This window comes from Pleurodeles waltl, unplaced genomic scaffold (assembly GCF_031143425.1).
Source record: "Pleurodeles waltl isolate 20211129_DDA unplaced genomic scaffold, aPleWal1.hap1.20221129 scaffold_70, whole genome shotgun sequence".
Lineage (NCBI taxonomy): Eukaryota > Metazoa > Chordata > Amphibia > Caudata > Salamandridae > Pleurodeles > Pleurodeles waltl.
Genome location: NW_027150391.1, coordinates 2,086,651 through 2,110,422, shown reverse-complemented (window position 1 = coordinate 2,110,422; position 23,772 = coordinate 2,086,651). Strand labels below are relative to the sequence as shown.

Here is a 23,772-nt window from a genome sequence, read left to right as displayed (position 1 = left end):
GGTCAGAGCCCCTTGAGAGAGCTTAGCTTATATAATCTACATTAACATGAAATGTTTATGAATTTAGATGAGATGATGCCGCATAGAAACTGTAGTAATAGCAATTTGCTTAAACGTGCACTTGAATTGTGACCACGAAGAGTGGCCACCAATGTTTACGCAAACTAATAATGATGACCAAAATGTTGATGTTACGATTAAATGAGCTTATATTAACATTTGCGTTTTTAAATCTGTATTGAAAACCTCATAAGCCTTAAGTTAGCATGAGCCGGAGTTTAGCTGCCTGGCTCTCATATTAAATGCATTTTTTTATTTTCCAGTGTGCTGACTGTAGGAAAGTACCATCTTGCCTGGCATGTTACCCCCATTTTTCACTGTATATATGTTGTTTTAGTTGTATGTGTCACTGGGACCCTGTTCTCCAGGGCCCCAGTGCTCATAAGTGTGCGTGAATGTGTTACCTGTGTAGTGACTAACTGTCTCACTGAGGCTCTGCTAATCAGAACCTCAGTGGTTATGCTCTCTCATTTCCAACAGGCTAGTGACCAATTTTACCAATTTACATTGGCTTACTGGAACACCCTTATAATTCCCTAGTATATGGTACTGAGGTACCCAGGGTATTGGAGTTCCAGGAGATCCCTATGGGCTGCAGCATGTCTTTTGCCACCAATAGGGAGCTCTGACAATTCTTACACAGGCCTGCCACTGCAGCCTGAGTGAAATAACGTCCACGTTATTTCACAGCTATTTTACACTGCACTTAAGTAACTTATAAGTCACCTATATGTCTAACCTTTACCTGGTAAAGGTTAGGTGCAAAGTTACTTAGTGTGAGGGCACCCTGGCACTAGCCAAGGTGCCCCCACATTGTTCAGGGCCAATTCCCCGGACTTTGTGAGTGCGGGGACACCATTACACGCGTGCACTACATATAGGTCACTACCTATATGTAGCTTCACAATGGTAACTCCGAATATGGCCATGTAACATGTCTATGATCATGGAATTGCCCCCTCTATGCCCTCCTGGCATAGTTGGCACAATCCCATGATCCCAGTGGTCTGTAGCACAGACCCTAGTACTGCCAAACTGCCTTTCCTGGGGTTTCACTGCAGCTGCTGCTGCTGCCAACCCCTCAGACAGGTTTCTGCCCTCCTGGGGTCAAGCCAGGCTTGTCCCAGGATGGCAGAACAAAGGACTTCCTCTGAGAGAGGGTGTTACACCCTCTCCCTTTTGAAAATGGTGTGAAGGCAGGGGAGGAGTAGCCTCCCCCAGCCTCTGGAAATGCTTTCTTGGGCACAGATGTGCCCAATTCTGCATAAGCCAGTCTACACCGGTTCAGAGGACCCCTTAGCCCTGCTCTGGCGCGAAACTGGACAAAGGAAAGGGGAGTGACCACTCCCCTGACCTGCACCTCCCCTGGGAGGTGTCCAGAGCTCCTCCAGTGTGCTCCAGACCTCTGCCATCCTGGAAACAGAGGTGCTGCTGGCACACTGGACTGCTCTGAGTGGCCAGTGCCACCAGGTGACGTCAGAGACTCCTTCTGATAGGCTCCTTCAGGTGTTGCTAGCCTATCCTCTCTCCTAGGTAGCCAAACCCTCTTTTCTGGCTATTTAGGGTCTCTGTCTCTGGGGAAACTTTAGATAACGAATGCAAGAGCTCATCAGAGTTCCTCTGCATCTCTCTCTTCACCTTCTGCCAAGGAATCGACTGCTGACCGCGCTGGAAGCCTGCAAACCTGCAACATAGTAGCAAAGACGACTACTGCAACTCTGTAACGCTGATCCTGCCGCCTTCTCGACTGTTTTCCTGGTGGTGCATGCTGTGGGGGTAGTCTGCCTCCTCTCTGCACTAGAAGCTCCGAAGAAATCTCCCGTGGGTCGACGGAATCTTCCCCCTGCAACCGCAGGCACCAAAAAGCTGCATTACCGTCTCCTTGGGTCTCCTCTCAGCACGACGAGCGAGGTCCCTCGAATCCAGCAACTGTGTCCAAGTGACCCTCACAGTCCAGTGACTCTTCAGTCCAAGTTTGGTGGAGGTAGGTCCTTGCCTCCCCACGCCAGACTGCATTGCTGGGAACCGTGACTTTTGCAGCTACTCCGGCCCCTGTGCACTTCCGGTGGAAATCCTTTGTTCACAGCTAAGCCTGGGTCCACGGCACTCTAACCTGCATTGCACGACTTTCTAAGTTGGTCTCCGGCGACGTGGGACTCCTTTGTGTAACTTCGGGTGAGCACCATTTCACGCATCCTTGTAGTGCCTGTTTCTGGCACTTCTCTGGGTGCTACCTGCTGCTGAGAGGGCTCCTTGTCTTGCTCGATGTTCCCTCTCTCTCCTGACGCAATTTGCGACACTGTGGTCCTTCCTGGGCCACAGCAGCATCCAAAAACGCTTAACGCACGATTTGCAGCTAGCAAGGCTTGTTGGCAGTCTTTCGGTGGGAAAACACTTCTGCACAACTCTCCACAGCGTGTGAGATTTGTCCTCCAAAGGGAACGTCTCTAGCCCTTGTCGTTCCTGCAGAAACCTCAGCTTCTTCTGTCCAGTAGACATTGCACCCACAGCTGGCATTTCCTGGGCATCTTCCCATCTCCGACTTGCTTGTGACTTTTGGACTTGGTCCCCTTGTTCCACAGGTACCCTCGACTGGAAATCCATCGTTGTTGCATTGCTGGTATGTGTCTTTCCTGCAGTATTCCTCTATCACGACTTCTTTGTCCTTGGGGAACTTCAGTGCACTTGGCACTCACTTTTCAGGGTCTTGGGGTGGGCTATTTTTCTAACCCTCACTATTTTCTAATAGTCCCAGCGACCCTCTACAAGGTCACATAGGTTTGGGGTCCATTCGTGGTTCGCATTCCACTTTTGGAGTATATGGTTTGTGTTGCCCCTATCCCTATGTGTCCCCATTGCATCCTACTGTAACTATACATTGTTTGCACTGTTTTCTAAGACTATACTGCATATTTTTGGTACTGTGTACATATATCTTGTGTATATTTCCTATCCTCTCACTGAGGGTACACTCTGAGATACTTTGGCATATTGTCATAAAAATAAAGTACCTTTATTTTTAGTATAACTGTGTATTGTGTTTTCTTATGATATTGTGCAAGTGACACTAGTGGTACTGTAGGAGCTTCACTCGTCTCCTAGTTCAGCCTAAGCTGCTCTGCTAAGCTACCATTATCTATCAGCCTATGCTGCTAGACACCCTATACACTAATAAGGGATAACTGGGCCTGGTGCAAGGTGCAAGTACCCCTTGGTATTCACCACAAGCCAGTCCAGCCTCCTACATTGGTTGTGCAGCAGTGGGATAAGTGCTTTGAGACTACTTACCACTCTTGTCATTGTACTTTTCATAAGAGAAAAATATACAAAACAAGTTCAGTGTGTGTACACATAGCTAAAAAGTTTTGCATTTCCTCTTTTCACTCTTTTCTAAAGTGCTGAAAAGTACTTCTAAACTTTCAAAAAGTTCTTAAAAGTTTAAAAAGTTTTTCTGTCTTTCCAAAAAGTTCTTAAAACTTTTTTCTCTTTTTCTATCACTTTAACTCTCTCTAAAAATGTCTGGCACAGGCCAAAAGGTTGACCTGTCTAAGATTGCATATGATCACCTTAGCTGGAAAGGAGCAAGGAGTCTCTGTGTAGAGAGAGGTTTGAGTGTAGGGAAGAATCCTTCCTTGGAATTGTTACTTAACATGCTTAGAGAACAAGATAAGGCTAAAAGTGCCCCATCTGTTGAAAAAGTAGCTAATGGTTCCCAATCCGATCCAGGGACTCCCCCAGGAAAAGGTTCAGGAAAGAAACTTCTTTGCCTGCCCATTACTAGACAGTCTAGCATAGTTGGTACTGAGGTGGAGTCACATCATACAGATGATGTGCTCTCACATTACACTGTCAGCCAAGCTGTTAGGGTGCCCTCTGTAAGGGACAGCTCTCCTTCTGTTCATTCCCATCATACCTCTGTATCTAGAAATGTCCCTCCCACCAACCCTGATGACAGATTGTTAGAAAGGGAACTCAATAAGTTGAGGGTGGAACAAACCAGACTGAAGCTTAAAAAGCAACAGCTGGATTTGGATTGACAGTCTTTAGAACTAGAGAAGGAAAGACAGAAGTTGGGTTTAGAAACCCATGGTGGCAGCAGCAGTATTCCCCATAGTCATCCTGCAAAAGAGCATGATTCCAGGAATCTGCATAAGATAGTTCCCCTTTAAAAGGAGGGGGATGACATTAACAAGTGGTTTGCTGCACTTGAGAGGGCCTGTGTTGTACAGGATGTCCCTCAAAGGCAGTGGGCTGCTATCCTATGGCTATCATTTAGTGGAAAAGGTAGGGATAGGCTCCTTACTGTGAAAGAAAGTGATGCCAATAATTTTACAGTACTTAAGAATGCACTCCTGGATGGTTATGGCTTAACCACTGAACAATACAGGATAAAGTTCAGAGAGACCAAAAAGGAGTCTTCACAAGACTGGGTTGATTTCATTGACCATTCAGTGAAGGCCTTGGAGGGGTGGTTACATGGCAGTAAAGTTACTGATTATGACAGCCTGTATAACTTGATCCTGAGAGAGCATATTCTTAATAATTGTGTGTCTGATTTGTTGCACCAGTACTTGGTGGACTCTGATCTGACCTCTCCCCAAGAATTGGGAAAGAAGGCAGACAAATGGGTCAGAACAAGGGTGAACAGAAAAGTTCATACAGAGGGTGACAAAGATGGCAACAAAAAGAAGGATGGTAAGTCTTCTGACAAGGGTGGGGACAAATCTAAAAATGAGTCTTCATCAGGCCCACAAAAACACTCTGGTGGGGGTGGTGGGCCCAAATCCTCTTTTAATCAAAACAAAGAAAAGAAACCATGGTGCTATTTATGTAAAGTAAAAGGCCATTGGACAACAGATCCCAGTTGTCCAAAGAAAAGCAAAAAGCCTCCTACCACTACAACCCCTACTGCTACACCTAGTGTCCCTACTAATAGCAGTGGTGGTGGGAGCAAACCTACTAATAGCCAATCCAAGGGAGTAGCTGGGCTCACTTTTGGTAACTTAGTTGGGGTTGGTCTTGTTAGGGAGACCACAGAGGCTGTGTTAGTCTCTGAGGGGGCTATTGATTTAGCCACCTTAGTTGCTTGTCCCCTTAATATGGATAAGTACAAGCAGCTACCCCTAATAAATGGTGTTGAGGTTCAGGCCTACAGGGACACTGGTGCCAGTGTGACTATGGTCATAGAGAAACTGGTCAACCCTGAACAACACCTACGTGGTCACCAGTACCAAGTAACCGATGCTCACAACAACACACTTAGCCACCCCATGGCTGTTGTAAATCTCAACTGGGGGGGGGGGTTACTGGTCCAAAGAAAGTTGTGGTAGCCACAGATTTACCTGTAGACTGTCTACTAGGAAATGATTTGGAGACATCAGCATGGTCAGATGTGGAGTTGGAGGCCCATGCAGCAATGCTGGGCATCCCAGGGCATATTTTTGCTTTAACCAGGGCTCAGGCCAAAAAGGAAAAAGGACAGGGAAGCTTGGATCCTGGAACAATGGACCAAGTGCTCCCTAAAGCTAGGGCTAGTAGAAGCAAACCACATCCTACTATCCATCCCTCTACAGTGGATTCAACTTCTGAGGAAGAAGAATTCCCTCCCTGTGCAGAACCTACACCAGAGGAGCTTGAAGCAGACACTGCTGAGCTTTTGGGTGAAGGGGGCCTGCCAGGGAGGAGCTGAGTGTGGCACAGCAAACCTGTCCCACATTAGAGGGTCTGAGACAGCAAGCTGTCAAACAGGCTAATGGGGATGTCAGTGACTCTCACAGAGTTTACTGGGAGGACAACCTCTTGTACACTGAGGCAAGGGATCCTAAACCTGGAGCTGCCAGGAGATTAGTGATTCCTCAGGAGTACAGAAAGTTCCTCCTAACTCTTGCCCACGACATTCCCCTAGCTGGGCATCTGGGACAAATGAAAACTTGGGACAGGCTTGTTCCCTTGTTTCATTGGCCTAGAATGTCTGAGGACACAAAAGATTTTTGTAAGTCCTGTGAAACCTGTCAAGCCAGTGGCAAAACAGGTGGCACCCCAAAGGCACCCCTTATTCCACTGCCTGTGGTTGGGGTTCCCTTTGAAAGGGTAGGGGTTGACATAGTTGGCCCCCTTGACCCTCCTACTGCTTCAGGCAATAGGTTTATCTTAGTGGTAGTGGACCATGGCACAAGATATCCTGAAGCTATTCCTTTAAGGACCACTACAGCTCCTGCAGTGGCAAAGGCCCTCCTGGGAATATTTTCCAGGGTGGGCTTCCCAAAGGAAGTAGTATCAGACAGGGGATGCAATTTCATGTCTGCATACTTAAAGGCCATGTGGAAGGAGTGTGGTGTAACTTATAAATTCACTACGCCCTATCATCCACAAACAAATGGAATGGTGGAGAGATTTAACAAAACTCTCAAAGGCATGATTATGGGTCTCCCTGAAAAACTCTGCAGGAGATGGGATATCCTTCTACCATGCCTCCTTTTTGCCTACAGAGAGGTACCCCAGAAAGGAGTGGGCTTCAGCCCCTTTGAACTTCTTTTTGGTCACCCTGTTAGGGGTCCACTCACACTTGTCAAGGAGGGTTGGGAACAACCTTTAAAAGCTCCAAAACAAGATATTGTGGATTATGTACTTGGCCTCAGATCAAGGATGGCTGAGTATATGAAAAAGGCCAGTAAAAACCTTCAGGCCAGCCAAGAGCTCCAGAAGCAATGGCATGACCAGAAGGCAGTTTTGGTTCAGTACAAACCAGGGCGGAAAGTGTGGGTCTTGGAGCCTGTGGCCCCAAGAGCACTCCAAGATAAATGGAGTGGACCCCACACAATTGTTGAGAAAAAGGGTGAAGTCACCTATTTAGTTGACTTAGGCACTGCCAGGAGTCCCCTTAGGGTGCTCCATGTCAACCGCCTGAAACCCTACTATGACAGGGCTGATCTCACCCTGCTCAAGGCAACTGATGAGGGACAGGAAGAAGACAGTGATCCTCTACCTGATCTCTTCTCTTCCACAGAACAAGATGCTCTTGTGGAAGGTGTAGTTTTGGCTGATTGTCTTACTGCTGAGCAGAAAGACCATTGCATAAATCTCCTAGATCAATTCTCTGAACTCTTCTCTACTGTGCCAGGTACCACTTCTTGGTGTGAGCACACTATAGATACTGGAGACAGCTTGCCTGTCAAAAGTAAGATCTATAGGCAGCCTGACCATGTCAGGGACTGCATAAAGCAAGAGGTGCAGAAAATGTTAGAACTAGGAGTGGTTGAGCACTCTGAAAGTCCATGGGCTTCTCCTGTGGTACTTGTACCAAAACCCCATTCCAAAGATGGAAAGAAGGAAATGCGGTTTTGTGTAGACTATAGAGGTCTCAACCTGGTAACCAAAACTGATGCTCACCCTATACCCAGGGCAGATGAGCTCATAGATACACTGGCATCTGCCAAGTATCTAAGCACTTTTGATTTGACTGCAGGGTATTGGCAGATCAAATTATCAGAAGATGCTAAACCTAAAACAGCATTTTCAACCATTGGAGGACATTACCAGTTCACTGTAATGCCTTTTTGGTTGAAAAATGCACCTGCCACTTTTCAGAGGTTGGTGAACACAGTCCTGCAAGGGCTGGAAGCTTTCAGTGCAGCATATCTGGACGATATAGCTGTCTTTACCTCCAGCTGCGATGATCACCTGGTCCACCTATGGAAAGTTTTGGAGGCCCTGCAAAAGACAGGCCTCACTATCAAGGCTTCAAAGTGCCAGATAGGGCAGGGTAAGGTGGTTTATCTGGGACACCTTGTTGGTGGGGAACAGATTGCACCACTACAGGGGAAAATCCAAACAATTATTGATTGGGTTCCCCCTACCAGACAGACCCAAGTGAGAGCCTTCCTAGGCCTCACTGGGTATTACAGGAGGTTCATTAAGAACTATGGCTCCATGGCAGCCCCTCTTAATGACCTCACATCCAAGAAGATGCCTAAAAAGGTATTATGGACAGCAAACTGTCAGAAAGCTTTTGAGGAGCTGAAGCAGGCCATGTGCTCTGCACCTGTCCTGAAAAGCCCTTGTTACTCTAAAAAATTCTATGTCCAAACTGATGCATCTGAATTAGGAGTAGGGGCAGTCCTATCGCAACTTAATTCTGAGGGCCAGGATCAACCTGTTGCTTTTATTAGTAGGAGGTTGACCCCTAGAGAAAAGCGTTGGTCTGCCATTGAGAGGGAGGCCTTTGCTGTGGTCTGGGCACTGAAGAAGTTGAGGCCATACCCGTTTGGCACTCACTTCATTGTTCAGACAGACCACAAACCTCTACTTTGGCTAAAACAAATGAAAGGTGAAAATCCTAAATTGTTGAGGTGGTCCATATCCCTACAGGGAATGGACTATACAGTGGAACATAGACCTGGGAGTAGCCACTCCAATGCAGATGGACTCTCCAGATATTTCCACTTAGACAATGAAGACCCATCAGGGAATGACTAGTCTTATTGTCCTTCGTTTGGGGGGGGGGGGGTTGTGTAGGAAAGTACCATCTTGCCTGGCATGTTACCCCCATTTTTCACTGTATATATGTTGTTTTAGTTGTATGCGTCACTGGGACCCTGTTCTCCAGGGCCCCAGTGCTCATAAGTGTGCCTGAATGTGTTACCTGTTTAGTGACTAACTGTCTCACTGAGGCTCTGCTAATCAGAACCTCAGTGGTTATGCTCTCTCATTTCTTTCAAATTATCACTAACAGGCTAGTGACCAATTTTACCAATTTACATTGGCTTACTGGAACACCCTTATAATTCCCTAGTATATGGTACTGAAGTACCCAGGGTATTGTGGTTCCAGGAGATCCCTATGGGCTGAGGCATTTCTTTTGCCACCCATAGGGAGCGCTGACAATTCTTACACAGGCCTGCCACTGCAGCCTGAGTGAAATAACGTCCACGTTATTTCACAGCCATTTTACACTGCACTTAAGTAACTTATAAGTCACCTATATGTCTAACCTTTACCTGGTAAAGGTTAGGTGCAAAGTTACTTAGTGTGAGGGCACCCTGGCACTAGCCAAGGTGCCCCCACATTGTTCAGGGCCAATTCCCGGGACTTTGTGAGTGCGGGGACACCATTACACGCGTGCACTACATATAGGTCACTACCTATATGTAGCTTCACAATGGTAACTCCGAATATGGCCATGTAACATGTCTATGATCATGGAATTGCCCCCTCTATGCCATCCTGGCATAGTTGGCACAATCCCATGATCCCAGTGGTCTGTAGCACAGACCCTGGTACTCCAAAACTGCCTTTCCTGGGGTTTCACTGCAGCTGCTGCTGCTGCCAACCCCTCAGACAGGTTTCTGCCCTCCTGGGGTCAAGCCAGGCTTGTCCCAGGATGGTAGAACAAAGGACTTCCTCTGAGAGAGGGTGTTACACCCTCTCCCTTTGGAAAATGGTGTGAAGTCAGGGGAGGAGTAGCCTCCCCCAGCCTCTGGAAATGCTTTCTTGGGCACAGATGTGCCCAATTCTGCATAAGCCAGTCTACACCGGTTCAGGGGACCCCTTAGCCCTGCTCTGGCGCGAAACTGGACAAAGGAAAGGGGAGTGACCACTCCCCTGACCTGCACCTCCCCTGGGAGGTTCCAGAGCTCCTCCAGTGTGCTCCAGACCTCTGCCATCCTGGAAACAGAGGTGCTGCTGGCACACTGGACTGCTCTGAGTGGCCAGTGCCACCAGGTGACGTCAGAGACTCCTTCTGATAGGCTCCTTCAGGTGTTGCTAGCCTATCCTCTCTCCTAGGTAGCCAAACCCTCTTTTCTGGCTATTTAGGGTCTCTGTCTCTGGGGAAACTTTAGATAACGAATGCAAGAGCTCATCAGAGTTCCTCTGCATCTCTCTCTTCACCTTCTGCCAAGGAATCGACTGCTGACCGCACTGGAAGCCTGCAAACCTGCAACAAAGTAGCAAAGACGACTACTGCAACTCTGTAACGCTGATCCTGCCACCTTCTCGACTGTTTTCCTGGTGGTGCATGCTGTGGGGGTAGTCTGCCTCCTCTCTGCACTAGAAGCTCCGAAGAAATCTCCTGTGGGTCGACAGAATCTTCCCCCTGCAACTGCAGGCACCAAAAAGCTGCATTACCGGTCCCTTGGGTCTCCTCTCAGCATGACGAGCGAGGTCCCTCGAATCCAGCAACTGTGTCCAAGTGACCCTCACAGTCCAGTGACTCTTCAGTCCAATTTTGGTGGAGGTAAGTCCTTGCCTCCCCACGCCAAACTGCATTGCTGGGAACCGCGACTTTTGCAGCTACTCCGGCCCCTGTGCACTTCCGGCGGAAATCCTTTGTGCACAGCCAAGCCTGGGTCCACGGCACTCTAACCTGCATTGCACAACTTTCTAAGTTGGTCTCCGGTGACGTGGGACTCCTTTGTGTAACTTCGGGTGAGCACCGTTTCACACATCCTCGTAGTGCCTGTTTCTGGCACTTCTCCGGGTGCTACCTGCTGCTGAGAGGGCTCCTTGTCTTGATCGACGTCCCCTCTCTCTCCTAACGCAATTTGTGACATCCTGGTCCTTCCTGGGCTACAGCAGCATCCAAAAACGCTTACTGCACCATTTGCAGCTAGCAAGGCTTGTTGGCAGTCTTTCGGCAGGAAAACACTTCTGTACGACTCTCCACAGCGTGAGGGATCCGTCCTCCAAAGGGGAAGTCTCTAGCCCTTGTCGTTCCTGCAGTAACCTCAGCTTCTTCTGTCCAGTAGAAGCTTCTTTGCACCCACCGCTGGCATTTCCTGGGCATCTGCCCATCTCCGACTTGCTTGTGACTTTTGGACTTGGTCCCCTTGTTCCACAGGTACCCTCGACTGGAAATCCATTGTTGTTGCATTGCTGGTTTGTGTTTTTCCTGCAGTATTCCTCTATCACGACTTCTTTGTCCTTGGGGGAACTTCAGTGCACTTGGCACTCACTTTTCAGGGTTTTGGGGTGGGCTATTTTTCTAACCCTCACTATTTTCTAATAGTCCCAGCGACCCTCTACAAGGTCACATAGGTTTGGGGTCCATTCGTGGTTCGCATTCCACTTTTGGAGTATATGGTTTGTGTTGCCCCTATCCCTATGTGTCCCCATTGCATCCTATTGTAACTATATATTGTTTGCACTGTTTTCTAAGACTATACTGCATAGTTTTGGTACTGTGTACATATATCTTGTGTATATTTCCTATCCTCTCACTGAGGGTACACTCTGAGATACTTTGGCATATTGTCATAAAAATAAAGTACCTTTATTTTTAGTATAACTGTGTATTGTGTTTTCTTATGATATTGTGCAAGTGACACTAGTGGTACTGTAGGAGCTTCACTCGTCTCCTAGTTCAGCCTAAGCTGCTCTGCTAAGCTACCATTATCTATCAGCCTATGCTGCTAGACACCCTATACACTAATAAGGGATAACTGGGCCTGGTGCAAGGTGCCCCTTGGTACTCACCACAAGCCAGTCCAGCCTCCTACACTGACTCACAAGGGGCCATGACCCCGCTCGTTCATTTACTTCGAACTTGGAAGATGAATGTAGCCGTGTAGATCTGTTTCTCCCTGTTTCCCATCGTCGGGAAGACAATGGAATTGCTGACCAAAAGATGTGCAAAAAATTACAAGGGAATGAAGTCACAGGATGTGCCACCTCTGAAGACGTCAATTATGAAGACCAATCAAAGACTTGTAAACCAATATGGGGTGAAGATTAGGATTACTTAATGTACTTTCTGATAGGTTAAAGATAGTTGGGTATAGTAAATGTCCAATAGAATTTTGGGGGAATGTACCACGGAAAAGGGATAAAAACCCATGTCACAGAGAGGTCATTTAGGCGGGTTAGGGAATGCTGTTGATTTTATCCAGAAACTCTGTCACTCTGTTTGGTGACTTGAGATTTTATTAAAACAATCCTCACCCTTAGACTGCCCATTTACACTTTCCTCCTTATGAGGGAAGTGCCCCTTTTGTCCCTTAGCTGAGTTCTGACTGATGGTTATTTGACTGATGTCCTGAAGACGAAGACTGAACCTGTGCGCTGACCTAATTTTTGGAGGGTAACTATGACAATGCAATTGTAACTTGTCTGTTTGCTTTTCCTTTCTAGGTACCAACTGCTTACTTTTGACAGAGACCTTAGCTAAATGTTTTCCAAATTGGTGTTCAAAATTGTTTTGCATGAAGCCCAACATGCGAATGCTAATCAGTGGTTAGTACAGGTGTTCACCTAAACTGACGCAAATAGACAAAAAACCGAGACTATGCTTTGTTGAACTGACGCAATATTGACACTCTGCAAAACTTTATCTATGTTCACGCCGTGTTATATTCTGATGTTTGTGATTCTCGCATTTATGAAATCTTATCAAAGTTGCCATATCGTGACTATGCTATTATGTTTCTTGTTGTTGAGATTAACGCATTTGCTTCTAGATTGTAATTAATAGGGAATAAAATTCATAAAATTCTACTAAACTGGTGTGGTTATTCATGGCTGAAAGGTGATGGTAGCGTTTTGAATTGATTAATGACTTTGACTAAAGTGAAATGCATTGTCGTGATAAATATTGATGACATTATTGATGTATTGATTGATATATTGATTAGCTATCTCGTCCTACGGTGTCTCTCAACTGGGTCAAAGGATTCATTGGCCTAAAACGAGTCCTAAACTATAAAACTGTGACCTTCGAGTTCATGTTTTGCTTTGCAGCAGGCGCATTAACCAGCTAAGCTACTGTGCCATATTCAACTCTGTCATTAGAGAACCTACGTCAGAAATCATGGATCTGGGCATCAGGTGCATTAAACCTTAGAGCTGTGTAAAAATCCATCTTGCGTGTGACCTTTTCATTTAAGGGATAAATTGGAGAGAAGGAGGCTGAACGGAGAAAGAAAGAATACGAAAGAAGGAAACAATAAAAGAAAGAGAATGAAAGAATAAAAAGTGAACCCACCATCTGCCGAAACCCGGGATCGAACCAGGGACCTTTAGATCTTCAGTCTAACGCTCTCCCAACTGAGCTATTTCGGCGAGTACATCACATTTTGTGGCCAGTTGATATTGGTGACCCACGTATGTGAAGTGTGGCAGTGCATGCACACAGCAGAAGGTGATAACTGAAAGAGAATGAAACGCATGAAATTCTCGCAGGAGTGCACACAAATATATAACCAGAAGTGGGCTAGTGGCAGGTCCATGACGTCATCTTCTCTATCTCTCCGTGACGTCACTGTAGTTCAGCTGAGGGCTCTCAGGGTCCCTTTAACATCAGTCTTGCACCCTCTTAGACTGCTGCCAGCAGTTATCAATCAAAACAAACTATTGTTTGTGGTTTTGCACTTTTATATTCTCTCCCCATCTATCTGTAATTCCAACACTTAATATGTATTTTTTGCATGAGCGGTGCTCCTGGTTTAAACCTCCATTGCCCGGCTCTGGCTGTACTTGGTGCAGTTAGAATGCATGCACAGCCCTGCTCTGGGTGGAATGTAGAGGGGTGGGGGCAATGAAAGGTTTGACAGTGAATGGTGGGGGGCGGTGGCCTCTCAGATTGAATTGCAGAAGGCCCCCCCCCCCCCCCCGGAGCTGGTAATGTGCAAACACAAGCGCTCCCCGGAAACGAAGCCAGGTGACAAAACCCTCGTGCACCCAATAAAGAACTTGTGTCCCGGGTCAGAGCCCCCCATGCAAACAGCGCCCCCCAGCCGCCGTGTGATGAGACTGCAGCAAACACAACAGGCTGTCTGGAGGAACCCGGGATGGTTTGTTTTCCTTAAGCTTGAAACCAGTTGTTTGCAGGTTATTTTGTAGCCACACACGAAAAACACATGGAGCTTTTTAAAGTTTTAGAGCCATTTTGGCGTCGATGATTTAATGAGCCGACGGTGGCCAGAGCTATGTCCCTCCAGACTGGAAAGTAACAGGATGTCTGTGGCAATAACAAGGGCTCCCGACCTTAACTCGACTACATTGCTGTGGGAGCAGGGACTGAGTGACACACTCTAGAGCAGGAGGGGGAGGGTCACATGATCCGTCACTTTCTCCCTGCAGTGAAACTTCTGTCTGGAGTGACACCTTCAGCCGGTTCCATGGTGTAATGGTCAGCACTCTGGACTCTGAATCCAGCGATCCGAGTTCAAATCTCGGTGGGACCTGAGGGTTTTGTTTCTTTGTCAATAAAATGTACTTTACACCATTTCAGTCTTGACAATGATCAGCAAATAGCAGCGCTGTTCATGTGTCACTTGTCTATTTCTAATCACTCGACATCCTGTTTAAACGGAGGGTTTTATGGAGAGTCGTGTGAAGACCCCCGTGTGTGATTTGAGACGATATCGATTGCTTTTGTGGTTAATCAGGGGTTTCTGTTTTCTGGTCGTTTCTCCTTTTAAACAATATATAAAAATGTAATACGCTGCCAACCAGTTCTCTTCCCGTCTTGACCCCCAGTTAGGACTTGTTAGCATTAAACACCGGGATGCTCGGCCCTCTGACTCCCAAACAAGCGCCTCCTTATTCAGTCACATCAGTGCTTCCTAGAGTACAACTGGGTGCAAGCGGTGGCAGAGTAACATCAAAGCGCCCTGCTGGGCTCTTGATGTGTTTATAAATATTGTTACGGCCACTGGTATTACGCCTCAGGGTAAGGTCAAATTATGCGGCACGGTTGATGAAATAATACAGCAAGAAAAGGCAAATTATGTGGCATAGTGCAGCATATTTTCTAATAAGATTAGCTCATTATTTTGTCATTTTTACACTTGTTAACACTGTATGGGCAAATGTTGCACCTCATTAGTACCAGTTTAACACCGAGACTTAGCAATAAGCAACAGAAAGGAGACCAGTCACCTTTGCAAAATGCCTTTAACTACCAACACGTGTTACTGCATTCGTAGTAACTTTTGAACCGTTTAAGATAGAAATCAATTTTGTTTTTTTGTTAAAATCTGCAGATTATGCAGCCGATGATGGATTATGTGGCGAATGCATAAAATCCTCAATTTTGCAAAAAACACAGGGTTCATGCAATCGCATAATTTCAGTGGCCCTGGATACGGCAGAGCCAGTTCATCCACTGAAAGAGCTTTGCAAGCAGTCTCACACTCAGGGACCAGCTTGGTAAGATTGGGGTGGGGGTCGTGACCTTCAGGTTTTCCACCAGTCACACTGGCCTTATGATGTTAAAATGCATTACAAGACAAGCAGGTTACATGAGAGGAGCCCAAGGGACAGTAAACAGGGAGAGGAATGTGGACTGGTAGGAGAACAAAGTGAGCAAAAGCACAATATTTTGTGGAAAAAAAAACAACAACATTGTGAGGACTTTTAAAATAGAGAGAGAGTGTGTGTTTATTTGTCTGTGTGTATCTAAACATTCCTGGTGAAATCCGACAGACACTTCACCATACTTGGGTGAAAGCTCCTTTACCCAACTATTTAGCAGAAAATACATTTATTAGGGGGGTGTAACACCCCAAACACCGTCCGAAAGCTATGCCGCTGCTAGAATAGGTTTAGATAGATTCAGGCAAATTATTTGTCTTTCATGGTTTATAATTTCATCTACTTTCACATTACCTTCTTCCTCTGTTCGCACTTCTTCACCTTTCTTCTCCCCCACTCTCTGTACTCTGCCCGCGCCCAGGGCCGGGAACCAAATCCAACTCGGACAAAAATGTTCATCTCAGCCCACTCCCTTCACCCGCCTCTCTCATACATTCATCCTCATCTCTCGCCTTCTCGCTGCCCTATTCTACCTTCTCTCTATCCTCAACACTCATTCTCCTTCTGCTACCCTCATCTTTATTTCTATTTCCTCCTCTCTCTCTGTCTCTCTACTTATGATCCCGCTGTGACGAGGGTTACCACCTCTCTTAGAGAAAAATACCAGCTTTTTATTTACGTGTTGCTGTTGTGAAACAGTCAAGAGCTGTTAGGTGAAAAATAAGAAGTGTACAAGTGTCAGGATTCCTTTCTAACAGGCAAATATCTCTCTACTTGTTATACAATTCTCAAACACTTTTTGATTTGATTTCTTTATCTGTTTGCAGTTTTAGGTTTATGTTTCATAGATGAAAAAAATACCAGATGTCTGTTTTTTGCATCATATTTACTGGTCTACACTTGGAAATACCGGGCAGGTCTTCACAAAAGCAGCCAGGTGGCAACTCTAGCTGTGCCTGCTGCAATAAATCACAGGGGGGCGGGGGGAGGAGTGCAAGTACTCACTATATAGAAGTGCAAGTACTCACTATTTAGAGTGCTCTTGAGAAGTGCTGGTACTCTCTCATTAAATGTATTGTAGGAGTGCTGAGAAGTGCAGGTACTCTCCATTTCAAATTGGAGAAGTGCAGGTACTCAGTACCAGAAAGTACCTGCCCTTTTAAAGCACTGCACAGAAGTACCGGTGACCATGGAACTTTAGAAAATGGTGTCCAAAGGTTCTGTCTCCTCCCCAGTGCAAAATGCCCCATGATAAATGCCCACACCCGTCCTTCTCCCTCTTCAGATTGGCACTGCCTTCCTGCCTTCCTTTCTCCCCTCTCTTCCTTATTTAACTTCCTTTGTAACACTTTTTTCTCCCTTCCTCCTTCTCTTCCTCCTCTGTACTTGCCTCACTCACATCCTTGCTGATTCTCTCCTTCCTTCCATCCCCTGTGATGACTCTCCTCTTCATTTTACCAGTAGCGGCTGCTGCCAGGAAGGGGAGGGGGGAAGCGCGCAGCACGGGGAACCAGTAAATTAAAGAAAACGTACCTGCTGCATCAGTGTTCTACCGCTCCCACCGCCTCGATTCTTCTTGTCTTCTTCCTCACCTCCCCATCCGATCCCGACGCTTCTGTCATGCTGTTACTAGCATGAGAGAAGTGACAGGATTGGCCTGAGCGGACAGAAATGCCGGTCAGGAAGGGAATTGGAGCCTGCCCTGGGTCTGCAGCACAGCCGGGTGGAGAGTTCTAAGTGCGCATGTCAGTTTGGCCAGTCTCGAACGGAAGCCAAACTGACATGACCACTTAGAAGTGCACATACCACTCCTGGTGACATGGGGGTGGCTGGCCTCATCGGACCCTCACTTAGTAAAAAAATGAAGTGATAATAAAATACTTTTATTCTCATTTTTGTTTTTTCTGTTTCAGCAGCGGGTGATGCTCCTCTGCCATAGCGGAGGGGCCGCCCCTGCATGGGACAGGCAGTCACTGCAAACAATGTTTGGGCCCAGGTAACGCCGTCCACTGGGATGCAGAAGCACTTACAGAGTAACAGCGTAACCCCTGCTCCAAGAAAGGCAGGGTCGGCACAGTGCTTCCTTGTACTTCTGTTACCCACAGCTGGCATCATAAACGGTGCAGAGCTAAAGAGACCATAGAACTAAATTTGCTTTGATTGCGCTTATGATGGAATTTTTTTTTATCTACATCTGTTACCCTCCACAGGCAGATTTCACAGAGTTTTGCCCACTCCACGCTCTGCGAGTTCCCAAAAAACTCCACGAAGCAAAGCGGAGCATAATTTTTTCTCTTGCGCGGCTCACCATAATTAAGTTGGCGAGCGAGTGAAATTGCTATGTTGGTGAGCGCGAACAATATTGCTGAATGTGGATGGTCACAGCAGGTCGCTACTACCCGCTTTGAGAAAGCTGCTGCTCAAATAGAATATCTACTCGAGCGGCAGAAAGTTAGTGCCCTCTGGCGCTCTACGTGATGCCGTTCGCACTGATTTTACAGTGCAAGAGAAACTTCTGCCGCTGAAAATTAACGCGAACAGTGCAACTTACCCAAACTCCACAGCTTGCGGAACTCTGCCTAGCACGGCTTTTTCAGCACTTCGCAGAACTTCACAGAGTTCTGTGTAGCAGAACTCCATGATGTCTGCCCAGGCCCATCGCAGAGCCTGTGTGTGCAGTTTTGAACTGCCATGTCGACCTGCCAGCTTAACCCTATTACCATGCCCAAACTTTCCTTTTTATTACGCTATCACCCCTAAGATAGGCCCTGGACAGCCCAAGGACAGGGCGCAGTGAATTTAAAAAGTAACACAGGTACTTTTTAAGTTTTACATATCCTAGAGGTGAAAAGCTCTTAAATTCATTTTTCACTACTCCAAGACATCTAGTGCCAGTAGGATATCATTAGGATTACCCTATAAATTGTGATAAGTGTAATTTCCGAATGGAAAGAGATGGGACCCCAAGTTTGGTGTCTCTGGAATCACTATTTAAAATCACAATTTATGGTTAAGTTGAATTTTAAATTATCAGTCTGAAAATGCCACTTTCAGAAAGTTAGCATTTTCTCACTTTAGCCATTTGGTGCCTTCTTTCTGTCTCCAATACACATCTGGGGCGGGGTGACAGCTGGGTGTATATATTCTCTCTAGACAGCCACACACAAAGAGAGTTTAGATGTGAATGATGGGCAATCCACAGCCTGATAGGTCATCATGGGCAGGATGAGAGGGAGGAGCTGACAGTGACACCTGAATAGGCAGTGTCCTGTTCCCACACAAAGGGCTGCATACCCCCTGTGGTGAATCTGGAGCCAAGGCAGGAAGGACAGGGACCCTGTGCACTTCAATGGCCTCTCTTTGAAGTCCCCCTCACTTCAAAGGCACAACTGTGTATAGGTTCTGGGCTTCAGACACCTCCAACTCAGTACAATTCTGCACCTGTGGATATTCTGCCAGGAAGAAGGACTGCTGGGTTGCTGAAAGGACTATCACTCTGCTGGGCTCTGCTGGAATCCTGCTCTGCTGTACGAACCTGCTGCCCTCCTTTCCTGTTAGTGGGAATGACTGGACCTGCATCTCTCCAACCCAGCACCAGAGTGACTCCAAGGTCTCTCTGGATAGCCTCCTGTTCTTCTAAAGTCTCAGGGAAACAAGAGATTTCCAGCTCATCTGCTACAGCACCTGGACTCTGCCAACTGTGAGTCTTGCCCTCTCAAGTGGTGCCAGTCTAGCCCTGGGCCCTCGTATGTGAGTATAAAGTCCTGCCCCAGCAGAACTGATGCATTACCACTGTTTCAAGGAATAGAACCAGCGTATCACCCCCATTGCATGGATTGGACCTAGTGCATGGCCTTCGGTACCACCACACTGCTGGTGTTGCGTGGGAAAAATCGACACATCTCCTTGAGACATTCAACCCCAAATGAAATACTGCGGCTACATTATAAACGGCCTCACTGCTTATATTCATCTTGGAAACATTCAGTCACCAAAAATGATTAGAATTTACCAGGTTTTCAAACACAACCCACACTTATCATTATGATGACATCACAATACTTTAGTCCCAAGGATGACATGACAGAAAATAACATAACAAGGGAGCCAGGTTAACTGAAATAACAATGCTATTTCCAGAGAAGGAAGCGATTGTGCTTCCAAATCAGTTGAAGAGTTTGTGTGCCTCGTTGCATTTATGCAGTGAGGGGGCCAATGGCTGTGGCGGCCTGGTTGTCAGGAACACTGGTTCTTGTCACATAAATGTACACCCTGGCCTATATACTCAGGGCCACTGGAATAATGTGGCAGGGCATGGACAAATCATGCAGCAGGGTTGAGTAAATTATGTGGTAAGAAAAGGCAAATAATGTGGCACTCTGTGATATTATTACTTCATTATTTTGTCATTTTTAAACTGGGCATTATTTCCGCCTCTTTAGTACCATTTTAGCATCCAATTATAGCAATAAGCCACAAAAACGTGACCAGCCATTCTTTGCACTGTAGCAACACGTGCTGCTGTGTTTTTACTAACTTTTGAATCATTTGAGCTAGAAACAAAAATTGTTTTTGTTAAAATCTGCAGATTATGGAGCAGATGCTTGATTATGTGGCAAGTGTGGCAAATCTACAATTATGTGAAAATCGCCACAGCCACACAATCGCACAATCCTAGTGGCCCTCTCTGTAGTCTGACGCGCTGGCTGCCTCCTGCCTTCCCAAGCTGGGCAGCTAGCTGCAGACCCTCAGATGGTCAGTCACTGCCCGTCCTGTTGCTCAGCCAGGGCACCCTGTAATGGCGGAAGATGCACCGCAGTGGCTGCGATCGCACTGACACGCCCCTGAAGAGAGAGGTCATTCTTACTTCTAGACTATGCATGTGACATGAGAGGCGACTCACAGCATCATAGGAAGGGTAGTGCTACATTGAACCATTCCAAGGAAAGTAGGGGCTAGGAGACTATGATGAGAATTATATTTATTGCAGTACAATTCCACTTCTAATAGCTAGATCAGTGACCATTGTAGACTCTCGGGCTTCAGATGCTGCCCACTCCGCAGCTGTAAAACTCTGGGTCAGCAGCTTCTACAGAAAACCCATGTGAGACATTGATGTTATGATGTCACAAGCCTGAGAGCATTGACTGTGGAGAACAGAGACTACAATTTCCTATGTGGACTCCTTCTCTACTGCACCAAGCATTATTCCGTATTTCATGAATGACATTTCCAAAATGTAATAGCTATAGGGTAGGTGTCAGACCTGGCATCCTTGGAGTGGGTTCCCCTGACTTTTTGCCTTCAGAGCCCCTGTTTTTTCTGACTTAGATTTTGCTGGCCTTTGGATTCTACACACTTTAAAACTGCAAACCAGTACTAAAGTGCTTCTGCTTTTTACCCTAAACCATGGTAACACTGGCAACTACCAAATTTGCATATGTAATGTACTTATAAGTCCCTAGTAAAGGGCACTCAGCTGGGGGGGGTGGGGGTATGTGTTAGACCTGACACCTTAGGGTGGCCTTCCCCCAAATGTTTTCCTGCTTGCCTCACATTTTTACTGATTTCTTTTTGTTGTGTTGGCCTTAGGACCATACCACTGCTAAAAACGCAATTGGTGTATACCAACTTTAACATATTTAATTTAATTATAAGCCCCTAGTGAAGTGCACTACGTGTGCCTGTAAACTAAATACTACTAGTTGGCCTACAGCACTGATTGTGCCACACACTTAAATAGCCCTTGATCTATTAGCAGTCTCTCAGATCTATTAGCATTCAGACAAAATTTAGCCTTATTATTTGAAATGTGTGTGCCAGCCCTTTTTACTTAACAGGGAGTTTAATTCATAACAGAGTTTTTTTCTTGATGAATTTTGTTATTGTGTGCCATAATAAATATGGTTACCCCACTAATATAAGACTTAAATGAATCCCAGAGATTTACAAGTGAAGTAGATCCTTCTGGATTAAAAGAAAAATAATCATGTATCGCTAAAGTAAGATTTATAGTTTTCATTAAGGAAAATATTCATATTTATACGCCATCAAGATTGAGATTGTTGAGTAGAGTTAAGCTGTAAAACACCTGAAATGAGTGCATGATCAGAAATATCAATATTATGAACTATAGGATCAAAAAAAGACTGGATTAATTGAGGGGATATTGATAAATAATCTATTCGAGAACAGTAATTATGAGGATTAGTAAAAAATGTAACATGTTTCTCCATTTGTTTATGTAAACACCAAGGCCCTCATTACAACCTTGGTGGTAAAGTCCACTGACCGCTGTGCCGATGGCCGCCAACATACCATGTCCGTAGCGGAAATCCGCTACTGGTATTATGACCCACACTTAGAAATCCTCCACAATACAGACACCCACAAAAGTCCGCCACACCAAAGGTCAGTGATAAATTGGCGGTACCAAAACCCACACGTTACACCAACAGGCACACGCCCACACTATCACGACCCACGAATCAACGCGGGGGTCATTCAACTGCGGTAAACCATTGGCGGTACACACTGCGTGCTCAAAATACACACACACTTACAAAACACAACAACATTGGACAATTCGAAATACACACACCTGATACACATACACACACCACACCCACACACCCAATCCAATATACAACACCCACCCACATTACCCACAGCCTCTTACAATGATAATTTTTTAAGAAGCAGAGAGACAGAAAAGCAAAGAGCACACCAGCATCCAGAGGCACACAACACCATCACTCATACACCATCCATGCACAAAACACCACACACCCCAAAACATCACCCCACATATCACATCACACATCACACATCACTCACACCACATCATGGCACCTCAAAGACACCCCAAGTTTTCTGAGGAGGAGCTCAGAGTCATGGTGGAGGAAATCATCTGGGTAGAGCCACAGCTATTCGGATCACAGGTGCAGCAGACATCCATTGCTAGGAAGATAGAACTATGGCGGAGAATTGTTGACAGGGTCAACGCAGTGGGACAGCATCCAAGAACACGGGATGACATCAGGAAGAGGTGGAACGACCTACGGGAGAAGGTACGTTCTGTGGTATCCAGACACCAGTCAGCCATACAGAGGACTGGCGGTGGACCCCCACCTCCTCCCCAACAACTAACTACATGGGAGGAGCACGTCTTGGCAATAATGCATCCTGATTGAGTCGTAGGAGTAGCAGGAGGGCTGGACTCTTGTAAGGCAAATCTTTACTACTGTATCCCCCACCCTACCTGCATGCCACAACAAACACCTACCCCTACCCTCACACCCATCACTCCGCCACCTCACATATACCCTACTATCACAACCCACCCATCGCAATTCGAAGCTCTGCATGTTACACCAGTGCATGGATACCCATCACAGACCTGCATGGACACCCATCACCAAAGCATGTCCAAGGGAGAGACTCACCCAGGGCACACAATCACCACTCACAGAAGGGCCAAGCCAATATTGCAAGCACAGTAATAGAGTGGAACACACCCACTGCACAAGATGGCACACACAGATACGATAACAATGCATTTACACCCCAACAGGACCCCTACACAGTGTCACCGGACAGGAGGTGCCAGCCATATCCAGTCCCCCCACAGATGAGGCCCACAGTGACGACAGCAGCTCTGGACGCCTGGATCAAGATGACCAGCCTGGCCCATCTGGGACCTCTGGACAGTCGGTTCCCCTGCCACAGTCCCAATCCACAACAGAACCTCCCCCCTCAGGAAACACCACCACAGCACCCACCCAGCGGGCCCATGCCACTGTCCCCAGGACACGTCAATCAGCAGTATGTCCACCACTACAGGGACCCCAGACAAACCCACTAACCCAAGCAAATCAAGGACCTGGGGTCAGTGGCAGTGGGCACACGGTTCAGGGGACGGGGCACAGGATAACAGGGAGGCTGGGAGGGCTGCTGTGCGACAGGGGGAGGACAGGCCCAGGGAACTGCCTCTCCATGAGGCACTATCAAACATCATGGGAGCATACCACCATTCCCAGGAGACCATGGGCACGGTACTGTCCAAGTTTCAGGAGACCCAGCGGCTGCAGGAGGGGCAGTACCTGGGGATCAGGGAGGACTTGAAGTCCATTAACACCACCCTGGTCACCACTGCAGGGGTGCTGGCAGACATGGCCAACACCATGAGGGAGACAGTGGCATACCACCGGGCCCCTGACACCAGCACGAATGATGTACAGCCTTCCACGTCTACCAGCGCTAGTGGACAGGAGGTCCAGGCACAGGACCAACAGGCCACTAGCACCCCACCCCCTGCAGAAGGAGAATCACCCCGCAAACGGTCCCTGCAATCCAGGCAGAAGACGGAGAACATTGCCAAGACCCCCGCCAGGAAATAAGACTCTCCTGATTGTCACCCTTGTGTCCCACTCTATCACCCTGTCCACCTTTAACTGACTTTGC

At 46.8% G+C, this 23,772-nt stretch overlaps 2 non-coding genes across 2 annotated transcripts; one reads left to right on the top strand and one right to left on the bottom strand.

The window, feature by feature from the left end:
• Positions 1-13,040: 13,040 nt before the first annotated feature.
• Positions 13,041-13,113, bottom strand: TRNAF-GAA (transfer RNA phenylalanine (anticodon GAA)). The gene has a single exon. It is a non-coding gene; the product is annotated as a tRNA-Phe (tRNA).
• A 1,052-nt stretch (positions 13,114-14,165) lies between these two features.
• TRNAQ-CUG (transfer RNA glutamine (anticodon CUG)) lies at positions 14,166-14,237 on the top strand. Its single transcript has one exon. It is a non-coding gene; the product is annotated as a tRNA-Gln (tRNA).
• Positions 14,238-23,772: the final 9,535 nt, after the last annotated feature.